This window comes from Callorhinus ursinus, unplaced genomic scaffold (genome assembly GCF_003265705.2).
Source record: "Callorhinus ursinus isolate GAN/ISIS: 27379988/994484 unplaced genomic scaffold, GSC_fseal_2.0 scaffold40, whole genome shotgun sequence".
NCBI classification, from domain to species: Eukaryota; Metazoa; Chordata; class Mammalia; order Carnivora; family Otariidae; genus Callorhinus; species Callorhinus ursinus.
In genome coordinates, this window is record NW_027397102.1 from 12,375,791 (window position 1) to 12,390,553 (window position 14,763).

Below are 14,763 nucleotides of genomic sequence, written 5' to 3' on the forward strand. Positions count from 1 at the left end.
CTGTTTTGATTAGATCTCTGTATGTGATCTTTTCTTGTTCTTTCTTTTGAGATGAATTCTTCTTTCTTGTCTTTTTTTTTTCCCTTGGTCTATGTCTTCTTCTGTGTTTTAAGAAAGCCAGTTACGTTTCCTGCTCCTGAGAGTAATGGTTTTATGAAGAATCAGTCGTATAATGTCCAGGCCTGGTGTTTTAGGAAGTTTCTCTGGTGTATGCTGCAGGCACTCTACTGCTGTGTTATGGCTGCTCTATTCCTGAGGTCAATCCTCTGCAGGGTTTCTCCTTACCTGGAGTGGGGAGTGTTTGGACCTTGGAGAGAGTGTGGCATGTTTTAATTGTGTTCTCTGAGCTGCTTGTTTAAAGTGACCTGATGCTTTTTCCAGTAGAAGTGAAGTTTTGCAGAACTCTATAGTCAGCAGACCTGGTGCTTGTTGTCATTTTTGCTGGTCTTCAGGGGGTGGGGCCCACTGCACTGGCTCTCAGGCACATTTGCCCAATAAAAGCAGTACCAGCATGGTGCAGGGGGGTGGGTCTTGGTGAAAGCAATTTAAGCAGCTAGTGTTGGCTCTGTGCTGCTTACTGAAGTTAGTTTATGCTAAATATGAGGGGAGAGAAATGGCACCAGACAGTTCTTTTGTCCCTGGAGAGGCGAGTTTGTGTTCCCTGCTGTCAGGAAGGCCCTCCCAGAAGAGCAAATAATTTCCCTTCTGTGTTTTATGTGTTTTTCTGATCACTGTTTTTACACTGTATGTGTCTAGGTTGCTTGCTTGCTTGAACCAGCACAGTGCAATTTATGTTCAATCCCAGCCAGGCCTACTGAGTTTTAAAACTCAAAACTTTAGGGACCTGGTGTGGTGGGGATCTGTATTGGTCTTCTGGGACAGGGTCTCGCTGCACTGCAGTTGATGCAGGTTTGACCCAATAGGGTGGTTGCACCGGAAGGCAGGAATGTGGGGTTTGGAGCAAAGCACACTAAAGAGCCAGTGTCCAGGTTAGCCACCCTCAGCAGATGTCTCTCCACCTATGCTGAAGGGTAAGGGGTGAGGGAGGGAAATGGCATCCTCCAGCTACTTTGTCCCTGGGGAGGCAATGCCACCTCTCTCAGATGCACTCCATGAAGGGAAAATCATCTCTCCCAGTGCATCTCTGGTTATCCGCAGATTGCACCCTCTGCCCCCAGATTACCTGTTTGCCTTCTCTACAGGAACACTGCAATGCCCGTAGGGCTTTATACCAGCCATGCTATGGACCTCTAAAACTCTAGTTTTTGAGCCCTGATTGTTGCAAAGATAAAAATCAGCCCTCCTCTTTTTCCCAGTCAATGGCTTTGAGGATGTGTTTTCCTTGTGTGATCCCCTGTGCATTTCTTTCTTTCTTTTGCTTCTCTCTGTGATCAGGGACCCCTTCCCACAACAGCACCTATGATCCCTTTCTTCCCCAAAGCACATCTCTGCATTCCTACCTTCCACGATGTGGCTTCCTTTCTCCCTCTAGTTGTGCAGTTTGTTCTGTCAGTCCTTGGATCGATTTCTTGGGTATTCACAATGATTTGATAATTATCTAGCTGTGTCTAGAGACAAGGCAAGCCTAGGGTCTTCCTACTACTCTACCATCTTAACTCCTCAGTGGACTTTTGAAATAGAAAGTTGTAGCCCATCTTTTGTAGACATAGGCAGGTTTTTTCAATCAATGCATGTGTGGATTCATTAACATAATTACATGTGACTGGATTTGGAGGATTAGAATTAAGTCTGTCAGCCAAAATGGTTACATAAAATACATTAAAATCAGGGCACCTGGGTGGCTCAGTTGGTTAAGCGACTGCCTTCGGCTCAGGTCATGATCCTGGAGTCCCGGGATCGAGTCCCACGTCGGGCTCCCTGCTCAGTGGGGAGGCTGCTTCTCCCTCTGACCCTCTCCCCTCTCATGCTCTCTCTCACTTTCTCTCTCTCTCAAATAAATAAAATCTTAAAAAAATACATTAAAATCAGCCTAGATATCAGAAATAAACTCCATGTAGAAGCAAACTGAGTTTCTTAATATGTCTTAGGCACTCATTTGATAGAAATCTTTAGAATAATTCCACAAGAAAATACCCAACTTTTACATCAACATGGAAGGGACTGGAGGAGATGATGCTAAGTGAAATAAGTCAAGCAGAGAAAGTCAACTATCATATGGTTTCACTTATTTGTGGAACATAAGGAATATCATGGAAGACATTAGGAGAAGGAAGGGAAAAATGAAGGGGGGGAAATAGGAGGTAGAGATGAACTGTGAGAGACTATGGACTCTGAGAAACAAGCAGGGTTTTGGGGGGGGAGGGGGTTTGGTTAGCCAAGTGATGGATATTAAGGAGGGCAAGTACTGCATGGAGCACTGAGTGTTATATGAAAACAGTGGATCATGGATCACCACATCAAAAACTAATGATGTATTGTGTGGTGACTAACATAACATAATAAAATTAAGAAAAAAGAAAAGAAAAGAAAATTGTAACCTAAAATGTGAAAAGGTCAGTCAGCCAGTCTATCTTCTGGCTATTTGGTGTGTACAATGCCTTTTACTCCAGATGTTTCGCTTGTGTGGACATAACCATTTTACAGGACAAGCTCCTTAACAGGGTGACTGAGTTTCTCATTACTCATGTATTTTTTTTCCAACATAGTTGCTACTTCAGAACATTAAATCTGTATAGGAAGGGAAGTTTTAGAGTACAAGGATCCCTAATTTATTTACAAAACAATCTCTGTATACAGTGATGTCACTAAGAGTGGTCATAATCAATATTCAAGTAATTTATACAAAAATACAAAACATTTTATTCAACAAAATATTTGCTTCTATATGAAAAAAGAAACTTTTATTTTGGCAGCAAGCATTTCCAAAGGAAGCAAATGTTTCAGTCACTATGGCCAAAATAAATGTTTTCTTTAAGGCTGTTAAGGCAGTCAAATGTTTTCACAGCACTTTCAAAATATTTCCACCCTTTATTTTCACTGAGTGTCTCTCCTTCTCACCGATCACCCTATGGAAATATTTTGAGAATGTGTTTTGACCTTGAAAACAGTGAAAACACTTTGAAAATATTGTCTTTATAAATGTTAAAACGATGCCCTCAAAGTTTAAAAAGGATTAATCAAAAATGACAGTATGATGCAATTGAAAGAACACTAGAAATAATAGAAATAGATTTTAGCTTTGACTCTATAGCTTACTTGTTGAGTGACCTTTAACTGATCATCTCATCTCTCTTGGCTTTCAATTTATTAATCAACAAGATGAGAAAGTTTTACTAAATGCCATATAATCTACATTTTGCATTTCAGTAAAATATATATTGAATATATGTGTCTTCAAACATCAAAATGATGACCCATATCATATTATTTTTCTAATGGCAAATTCTCCTACCTTTGTGTTTTATGTAAATAAATAAAAGAAACAATTAAAACAATCAGTATTTTAACCTGAATTAAATATTGCCAAGTATGTGCATTGTATCCCCTAGCAGCTATGGATGTATTCAAATTTCTTCTGCTACAACACAATCATCTATAAAACCAGTTTAAATAATTTTCTTCTTTGCCTCAGTTTCACAGACTCTGCAAATAAAAATATTTGTATTTATCTTGAGTTAAGTTTGATAATGAGGGAAAAAGTGAATATAAACATTAAGTGAACCATGAGTAGTGTTTTTTTGTTTTGTTTTGTTTTTTGTTTTTTTTTTTCCATGAGAGTAGTCATTTATTAACTGGCCAGATTACAAAAATAATCATTGCAGATACCTTAGTTCATCCTTCTAATAAGCCTATTGATCTGGTCTTCCCTGTTACCAGCATCTCCACCTTCTACAAAATGGGTGGTCTTTTTCTTCATTCCCCCTCGTGGAGCAGATAATTTGAAGGGCCATAAAAAGTTGTTTGCTTCTTTGAAACGTTTTCCAACAGTATAGATCTCGTGAATCAGATCCTCCATGCAGATGATGCCATATTTACCAAGAGATCGGGCAATCAATGTGTTATCTGTCAGGGCAATTCGCTTCTTGTTGATTTTGCCATAACCACGCTTGTAGATCAATTCATTCACCGACTTCAGATTTGGATACCCCCATGCTATATAAGGTTCCACAATCCTTAGCATGTTAACTGAAGCCTTGTTGAGCTTAACAAAGGTGCCATTGAAGATCTGGTGAAGGCGAAGAAACTGCAACACCTTTCGAACCTTTGGGCTCACACCATTGATACCTCTGATCCTGATGACAAATGCCATTTTGGGTTCCACAGGTACGTATAAGTTGCCAGCTTTTCTTGCCATCCTTGCCATTCGAATCTCAGTTCTGTACATCTGCCTATATTCCTTGTGGTAATGCTTAGCTTTTTCATAGATAAGCTTCCTTCTTGCCTTTTGAAGCATCTTCTGAGCAAACTTCTTCCTCAGACGCTTGATCTTCAACTCTGCGAAATTCCTTCGCTTCTTCTTAAGGGTTTCTGGCACAGCAGGAACCTTCTTTTTCTTCTCTTCTGCACCCTCCATGGTTCCAGCCGGAAAAGAGGAAGTCCATGAGTAGTGTTTTTTACCCCTTACTGTCATTTGTGGTTTAAAACTTTAGACTGCTTATGGAGTTCTGAGGAGTTTTACTTAAACATTATGGATAAGAAATTCAAAAGAAGCAAAATATGATATTCATTCCATATTATATTACAGTGAAAGAAAAATATTGTACCAATTAAATAAGCTATACCAATTAAACAATTCTAAGATTCTTCATTATACCACTACTGCTAATAATATCTGCCAAATTATTAAGCACTATCATTAAAGACTACATGCTAAGCATTACTCCGCAGGCATATTTTGTTCCTCTTGTGTGTGCTAGGATATGTGTATCTTTACGACAACTCTAGAGGTAGGAGTTAAAAGGTAAGTAAGGTGTTACTTCCAATTTGTTGATTAAGAATCTGAGATGTATAGAAGTTACATGACTTGCCTATTATCAAGTGACTTGCCTAGGTATAGCTGGTAGCAGGCTCAAACCTGGTCTATCTGATATTAAAAGAATTTAAAACTTCTGTGTTTCTTTATCACACAATTACAGCAAATAACAGCCTTTATAATATTAATACAAAAGATAGGTGAAGAGTATAAGCTGGACAATTTCATCAGTTCCTAGAGACCTTTTCACTTGGACTTTAGAGTGAGAGTAAGATAGAAGCCATCTTGCCTTGACAAATGATCTGTCTAAAGCAAGGCCCCAAAGTCAAACTCTGGTTATAATTCTTGGAGGTCTATTTTGTGTCATTTGACTTAGAAAGATATAAGGTACTTTAAGTCCATTAGTGTGACTTAAACAGAGAGAGTGCTGGCCCTGCTCTAGCCTGACCATGCACAGTTCTGTATGGCAGTGAAACCCATATGGGTGCAAGTGAGCACATAGTATAACAACATTACAGGAAGACATTGCTGTGACATTTTGAATACATGAAAAAAGGCTTTAGCAAATAAGGAAAGGTATCAGGGAGTAGAATTTTTTTTATTTGTTTGTTTGTGATTGCTCTTAAAGTAGATGTTTTCCTCTCTGGATCAACTCGCAAATAGTTAATGAATGCCTACTAAAAGCCCAACACTTTTTTAAAGCATCAGTGATAAATGTAAGTAAGTATAAAGATGCAGGCAGTTAAGAAAATAAAACATTAAATAAATTTTAAATTGGAGAGCTACTTGAGAACATCAGACTAGGATATAAGAAATGTCACAATGAAGATGAGTGGAATGTAGAAAGTGTTGTAATAGTGCTGTGACTGGCACCTAACTTGATATCTTCTAATCAGTATGTTTAATTGTATCTTTTTTTCTGGTATAAACCATTATGCATATTTCTTTTCTACATCTGACTCATCAGTGATACCTTTATCTCTATTCATTTTATCTCACCTTTTTGGGTAACTCTTCTTTCATTTTATGTCAGTGAAATGAGATTTAGAAAACAAGAGCATCATTTGATACACCAATATTTACAGATGTAAGAATATATATTCTAGACCAGTATAGTCCAATGGAAATATGTGAGCCACAAATGTGACCCCCATGTGTAATTTTCAGTTTTCTTTTTTTTTAAAGATTTTATTTTAGAGTGAGAGTGAGCAAGCGAGCAAGAGAGAGAGTGTGTGCATGCACAAGTGGGGAGAAAGAGAGGGACTCCACACTGAGCATGGAGCCTGATGCAGGGCCGGATCCCATGACCACCGAGATCATGACCCCAACCAAATCCAAGGTCTGAAGCTCACTGAGCCACCCAAGTGTACCTAATTTTAAGTTTTCCAGTGGCAACTTTTAAAAAGAAAAAGAAGTAGGTGAAATAATTTTAGTAATATGTTTTATTGACCCCAATATATCCAAAGTAATATTGCAATATATAACATATAAAAAATTAATGATATATTGGCAGTATTATTTTTGTATCAAATTTTCAAAATCCAGTGTGTATTTTATTTACCCAATATCTCAGTTTGGACTCACCACATTTCAAGTGCTCAACAGCCACGTGAGGCTGGGGGTTACCTTACTTCGCTGCACAGCTCTAGACTTACATAGGCAAATAGAATTCAAGCTGTGTGACCTCATGTAAGATATTTAACCCATCTTTGCTTCATGTTTCTTTTTTGGAAAATGGGGCAATAATAGTACCTACCTCATAAAATTGGGGATAAATGAAGTGAATTTGTATAAAGATTCAAACAGTGCTTGGCAAATATGTTTTGAGTGTTAGAAATGATTTTTGATTATTGTCACTATTGTATACTACATAATATTATAAAATAAGGCATATTTTGATGTATAGACTTCTATATTTTAGTTATAACTATTATAATAAAAGTACAATTTAAATAAAAGGAATGGAATTCTTAAAAATGTTAGAACTATGATAAACTATTTCTTTAATACCTACATCCATCTTTATTAAACAAGCAAAAGCCAGTGACCACAGTTCTAACATATGACTGAACAATGACATTGAAAATATATTTGCATCACAGGTAGATGATTTACAATAACATAGATGCCTAAGTACATGGTATAGACATAGTATTATCATGTTCATGTTTTCAAAATGCTTTTTATTTCTGCACACCACATCATCTGTACTTTATAACATGGGAATATAACATGCTGTAAACATTCCTCAGAATTAATCCCGCCTGGGAAACTGGCAGTTACTTAGCAGTCATCTTAACCCTATGTTTTTACTTTGTTTTCTTTTTGAAATTTTATTTTATTATGTTATGTTAGTCACCATACATTACATCATTAGTTTTTGATGTAGTGTTTCATGACTCATTGTTTGCATATAACACCCAGTGCTCCATGCAATATGTGCCCTCCTTAATACCCATCACCAGGCTAACCCATCCCCCCACCACCCTCCCCTATAAAATCCTCAGTTTGTTTCTCAGAGTCCATAGTCTCTCATGGTTTGTCTCCCTCTCCAATTCCCCCCCCTTCATTTTTCCCTTTCTACTATCTTTTTTTGTTTTTAGACATATAATGCATTATTTGTTTCAGAGGTACAGGTCTGTGATTAATCAGTCTTACACAATTCACAACGCTCACCATATCACATACCTTCACCAATGTCCATCACACAGCCCCCCATCCTTCCCACCCCCCTGCACTCCAGCAACCTTCATTTGGTTTCCTGAGATTAAGAGTCTCTTAGGGTTTATCTCCCTCTTCGGTTTCATCTTGTTTCATTTTTTACTCCCTTCCCCTATGATCCTCTGTCTTCATATCAGTGAGATAATATGATACTTGTCTTTCTCTGACTGACTTATTTTGCTTAACATAATATGCTCTAGTTCCATACACGTCATTGCAAATGGCAAGATTTGGGGTTTCTTTTTTGATGGCTGCATAATATTCCATTGTATGTATATATACCACATCTTCTTTATGCATTCATCTGTTGATGGACATCTTGGCTCTTTCCATAGTTTAGCTATTATGGACATTGCTGCTAAAAATATTGAGGTGCACCTGCCGCTTTGGATCACTACATTTGTATTTTTGGGGTAAATACCCAGTAGTGCAATTGCTGGGTCATAAGGTAGCTCTATTTCCAACTTTTTGAGGAACTTCCATATTGTTTTCCAGAGTGGCTACACCAGTTTGCATTCCCACCAACAGTGTGGGAGGGTTCCCCTTTCTCCTCATCCTCGCCAACATCTGTGGTTTCCTGACTTGTAAATTTTAGCCATTCTGGCTGGTGTGAGGTGGTATCTCACTGAGGTTTTGCTTTGGATTTCCCTGATGCTGATCAATGTTGAGCACTTTTTCATGTGTCTGTTGGGCATTTGGTTGTCTTTGCAGAAATGTCTGTTCATGTCTTTTGTCCATTTCTTGATTGGATCATTTGTCTTTTGGGTGTTGAGTTTGATAAGTTCTTTATAGATTTTGGATACTAGCCCTATATCTGATATGTCATTTGCAAATATTTCCCATTCTGTCAGTTGTCTTTTGGTTTTGTTGACTGTTTCCTTTCTTGTGCAAAAGATTTTATCGTGATGAAGTCCCGATAGTTCATTTTTGCCCTTGCTTCCCTTGCTTTTGATGATGTTTCCAGGAAGATGTTGCTGTGCCTGAGGTCAAAGAGTTTGCTGCCTGTGTTCTCCTCAAGGATATTAAGGGACTCCTGTCTCACATTTAGGTCTTTCATCCATTTTGAGTCTATTTTTGTGTGTGGTGTAAGGAAATGGTCCAGTTTCATTCTTCTGCATGTGGCTGCCCAATTTTCCCAACACCATTTGTTGAAGAGACTGTCTTTTTTCCATTGGACATTCTTTCCTGCTTTGTCGAAGATTAGTTGACACAGAGTTGCGGGTCTATTTCTGGGCTCTCTGTTCTGTTCCATTGATCTATGTGTCTGTTTTTGTGCCAGTACCATACTGTCTTAATGATTACAGCTTTGTAATAGAGCTTGAAGTCCGAAATTGTGATGCCACCAGCTTGCTTTTCTTTTTCAACCTTCCTCAGGTTATTCGGGGTCTTTTCTGGTTCCATACAAATTTTAGGATTATTTGTTCCATTTCTTTGAAAAAAGTGGATGGTATTTTGATAGGGATTGCATTAAATGTGTAGATTGCTCTAGGTAGCATAAATATTTTCACAATATTTGTTCTTCCAATCCATGAGCATGGAATGTTTTTCCATTTCTTTGTGTCTTCCTCAATTTCTTTCGTGAGTATTTTATAGTTTTCTGAGTACAGATTCTTTGCCTCTTTGGTTAAATTTATTCCTAGTTATCTAATGGTTTTGGGTGCAATTATAAATGGGATTAACTCCTTAATTTCTCTTTTTTTTCTGTCTTGTTGTTGATATATATAAATGCAACTGATTTCTGTGCATTGATTTTATATCCTGCCACTTTACTAAATTCCTGTATGAGTTCTAGCAGTTGTGGGGTGGAGTCTTTTGGGTTTTCCACATAAAGTATCATATCATCTGCAAAGAGTGAGAGTTTCACTTCTTTGCCAATTCGGATGCTTTTTGTAGCTTTTTGTTGTCTGATTGCTGAGGCTAGGACTTCTAGTACTATGTTGAATATCAGTGATGATAGTGGACATCCCTGCCGTGTTCCTGAACTTAGAGGAAAAGCTCTCAGTTTTTCCCCATTGCATATGATATTCGCTGTGGGTTTTTCATAGATGGCTTTTATTATATTGAAGTATGTTCCCTCTATCCCTATATTTTGAAGAGTTTCAATCGAAAGGATGTTACACTTTGTCAAATGCTTTTTCGGCATCTATTGAGAGGATCGGATGGTTCTTGTTCTTTCTTTTATTAATGTACTGTTATCACATTGATTGATTTGCAGATGGTGAACAAACCTTGAAACCCAGGAATTAATCCCACTTGGTCGTGGTGAATAATCCTTTTAATGTACTGTTGGATCCTATTGGCTAGTATTTTGGTGAGAACTTTTCATCCATGTTTATTGGGATATTGGTCTATAATTCTTCCTTATGATGGGATCTTTGTCTGGTTTTGGGATCAAGGTAATGCTGGCCTCATAAAATGAGTTTTGAAGTTTTACTTCCCTTTCTATTTTTTTGGAACAGTTTCAGAAGAACAGGTATTAATTCTTCTTTAAATGTTTGGTAGAATTCCCCTGGGAAGCTATCTGGCCTTGGGCTTTTGTTTTTTGGGAGATTTTTGATTACTGCTTCCATTTCCTTGGTAGTTATGGGTCTGTTCAGGTTTTCTGTTTCTTCCTGGTTCAGTTTTGGTATTTATACTTCTCTAGGAATGCATCCATTTATTCCAGATTTGCTGGAATACAGTTGTTCGTAGTATGTTCTTATAATTGTTTGTTTTGTTTTGGTGTTGGTTGTGATCCCTCCTCTTTCATTCATGATTTTATTTATTTGGTTTCTTTTTTCTTTTTGATAAGTCTGGCCAGGGTTTTATCAATCTTATTAATTCTTTCAAAGAATCAGCTCCTAGTTTTTTTGATCTGTTCTACCGTCTTTTGGTTTCTATTTCATTGATTTCTGCTCTGATCTTTACTGTTTCTCTTCTGCTGGGTTTAGGCTTTATTTGCTGTTATTTCTCCAGCTCCTTTAGGTGTAGGGATAGGTTGTACATGTGAGACATTTCTTGTTTCTTGAGAAAGGCTTGTATTGCTATATACTTTCCTCTTAAGACTGCCTTTGCTGCATCCCAACGATTTTGAACAGTTGTGTTTTCATTTTCATTTGTTTCCATGATTTTTTAAAATTCTTCTTTAATTTCCTTATTGACCCATTCATTCTTTGTAGGATGCTCTTTAGCTTCCATGTATTTGAGTTCTTTCCAACTTTCCTCTTGTGATTGAGTTCTAGTTTCAAAGCATTGTGGTCTGAAAATATGAAGGGAATGATCCCAGTCTTTTGGTACTGGTTGAGACCTGACATGTGACCTAGGATGTGATCCATTCTAGAGAATGTTCCATGGACACTAGAGAAGAATGTGTATTCTGTTGCTTTCTGATGGACTTTCTGAATATATCTGTGAAGTCCATTTGGTCCAGTGTGTCATGTAAGCCTTTCTTTCCTTGTTGATCTTTTGCTGAGATGATCTGTCCATTTCGGTGAGGGGGGTGTTAAAGTCTCCCACTATTATTGTATTGTTGTCGATGTGTTTCTTTGCTTTTGTTATTAATTAGCTTATATAATTGGCTGCTCCCATATTAGGGGAATAAATATTTGAAATTTTAGACCTTCTTGATGGATAGAATCTTTAAGTAGGATATTGTGTCCTTCCTCATCTCTTACTATAGTCTTTGGTTTAAAATCTAATTTCTCTGGTGTAAGGATTGCCACCCCAGCTTTCTTCTGGTGTCCAATAGCATGGTAAATGTTTTTCTACCCCTCACTTTCAATCTGGAAGTATCTTTGGGTGTCAAATGAGTCTCTTGGAGGCAGCATATCAATGGGTCTTTTTTTTTTATCCAATCTGATAACCTGTGTCTATTGTTTGGGGCATTTAGCCCATTTACATTCAGGGTAACTATTGAAAGATATGAATTTGATGCCATTGTATTGCCTGTAAGGTAATAGTCATCTGTAAGGTGACTATTACTGTGTATTGTCTCTATTCCTTTCTGGTCTGTAAGTTTTAGGCTCCCTCACTGCTTAGAGGAGGCCTTGCAATATTTCTTGTATGGCTGGTTTGGTTTTGCAAATTCTTTTAATTATTTTTTGTCCCAGAAGCTTTTTATCTCTCTTTCTATTTTCAATGAGATCCTAGTGGGGTATAGTATTCTTTTCTCCCTATTTTTCTCATTTAGTGCTTTGAAGATATCATGCCAGTCCTTTCTGGCCTGCCAGATCTCTGTGGATAGGTCTGCTGCCAACCTAATGTTTCTATTGTTTTAGGTTACAGACCTTTTGTCCCGAGCTGCTTTCAGGATTTTCTCATGTTTATGAGACTTGTAAGTTTTACTATTAGATATTGGGGTGTTGACCTCTTTTATTGATTTTGAAGGGAGTTCTCTGTGCCTCCTGGATTTTGATGCCTGTTTCCTTCCCCAAATTAGGGAAGTACTCTGCTATAATTTGCTCCAATATGCCTCCTGCCCCCCCCCCTCTTTATTCTTCTTCTGGGATCCCAATTATTCTAATATTGTTTTGCCTTATGGTATCACTTATCTCTCGAATTCTGCCCTCGGCATCCAGTAGTTTATCTCTCTTTTTCTCAGCTTCTTTATTCCTCATCATTTGGTCTTCTATATCACCAATTCTCTCTTCTGCCTTATTTATCCAAGCAGTTAGAGCCTAAACTTTCTTTTTTTTTTTTTAAGATTTTGTTTATTTATTCATGAGAGACAGAGGAAGAGAGAGAGAGAGGGAGAGAGAGAGAGAGAGAAGCAGAGGGAGAAGCAGGCTCCCAAGGAGCAGGGAGCCCGATGCGGGACTCGATCCCAGGACCCCGGGATCATGACCTGAGCCGAAGGCAGACGCTTAACCATCTGAGCCACCCAGGCACCCTAGAGCCTAAACTTTCGATTGACCCTCATTTTTTTAAATTTTAGATTATTATGTTATGTTAGACACGATACAATACATAATTAGTTTTTGATGTGATCCTTGATTCATTGTTTTCGTATCACACCCAGTGCTCCATGCAGTACTTGCCCTCCTTAATACCCATCACTGTGCTAAACAATCCCCCTACCCCCTCTGCTCTAAAACCCTCTGATTGTTTCTGAAAGAGCATAGTCTCTCATGTTTCAACTCTCCTGATTTCCCCCCATTCCTTTGTCCTTCCTTCTCCCAATGTCCTCCATGCTATTCCTTATGTTCCACAAATAAGTGAAACCATATGGTAATTGACTTTCTCCTCTTGACTTATATCTCTTAGCATAATCTCCAGTCCCATCCATGTTGCTGTAAATTTGGGTATTCATCCTTTCTGATGGTTAATATTCCATTGTATATATGGACCACATCTTTCTCCATTCATCTGTTGAAGGGCATCTCGTCTCTTTCCACACTTAGGCTATGGCAGATATTGCTGCTATGAATATTGGGGTGCATATGGCCCTTCTTTTCACTACATCTGTGTCTTTGGGGTAAATCCCAGTAGTGCAATTGTTGAGTCATAGGGTAGCTCACTCTCTCTCTCTCTCTCTCTCTCTCTCTCTCTATATATATATATATATATATATATATATGTATATATTTTTTGGGGGGGGCACCTCCACACTGTTTTCCAAAGTGGTTGTACCAACTTGCATTCCCACCAACATTGTAAGAGGGTTCCCCTTGCTCCACAATCGTTCCAACATTTGTTATTTTTTACCCTGTCAATTTTTCCATTCTAACTGGTATAAGGTGGTATCTCAATGTGGTTTTGATTTGAATTTCCCTGATGGCTAATGATGATGAACATTTTCTCATGAGTCTGGTAGCCATTTGTATGTCTTCTTCAGAGAATTGTCTATTCATATCTTCTGCCCATTTTTTCACTTGATTATTTGTTTTTTGGGTGTTGAGTTTGAGAAGTTCTTTATAAATCTTGGAAATCAGCCTTTTATCTCTAATGTCATTTCCAAATATCTTCTCCCATTCTGAGGGTTGCCTCTTTGTTTTGTTGACTGTTTCCTTTTCTGTGCAGAAGCTTTTTAACTTGATGAAGTCCCAAAAGTTCATTTTTCCTTTTGTTTCACTAGCTTTTGGAGATATACTTGAATGAAGTTGCTGTGGCCGATGTCAAAGAGGTTATTGCCTATGTTATTTCTAGGATTTTGATGGAATTGTGTCTCACATTGAGGTCTTTCATCCAATTTGAGTTTATCTTTGTGTATGGTGTTAGAGAATAGTCGAGTTTCATTCTTCTGCCTTTGGCTGTCCAATTTTGCCAGTACTATTTGTTGAAGAGACTGTCTTTTTACCATTACATATTTTTCCTGCTTTGTCGAAGATTATATGACCATAGAGTTGAGGGTCCATATCTGAGCTCTTTATTCTGTTCCATTGTTCTATATATCAGTTTTTGTGCCATTACCATGCTGTCTTGGTGATCATTACTTTGTAATATAGCTTGAAATCAGGCAACGTGATGCCCCCAACTTTGTTTTTGTTTTTCAACATTTCCTTGGCAATTTGGGATCTTTTCTGATTCCATACAAATTTTAGGATTGTTTGTTCCACCACTTTGAAAAATATCATTGCAATTTTAATCCGGATAGCAATGAAACTATAGATTGCTCTGGGTAGCATAGACATTTTATGTTTATTCTTCTGATCCATGAGCATAGAATGTTTTTCCATCTTTTTGTGTGTTCTTCAATTTCCTTCATGAGTGTTCTGTAGTTCCTAGAGTATAGATCCTTTACCTCTTTGGTTAGGTTTATTTCGAGATATCTTATGGTATTTGGTGCCATTGTAAATGAAATCATTTCTCTAATTTCTCTTTCTACAGTTGCATTGTTAGTTTATAAGAAAGCAACTGATTTCTGTGCATTGATTTTGTATCCTGCCACATTACTGAATTGCTGTATGAGTTCTAGTAATTTGGCAGTGGAGTCTTTTGGGTTTTCCACATAAAGTATCATGTCATCTGTGAAAAGAGAGAATTTGATTTCTTCTTTGCCAATCTGAATACATTTTATTTGTTTTTGTTGTCCGATTGCTGTTGCTAGGACTTCTATTAATATATTGAACAATAGTGGCAAGAGTGAGCATCCTTGACATGTTCCTGATCTTAAGGGGAAGGCTCTCAACTTT

At 37.7% G+C, this 14,763-nt stretch overlaps 1 protein-coding gene and 1 pseudogene across 1 annotated transcript in view; one reads left to right on the top strand and one right to left on the bottom strand.

Annotated features, from left to right (window-relative positions):
* The window catches only part of DACH2 (dachshund family transcription factor 2), a 907,788-nt gene that overhangs the window by 364,618 nt on the left and 528,407 nt on the right, over positions 1-14,763 (top strand). The gene's annotated exons all lie outside the window — the stretch shown is intronic.
* On the bottom strand, positions 3,722-4,551 carry LOC112829092 (large ribosomal subunit protein uL30 pseudogene; annotated as a pseudogene).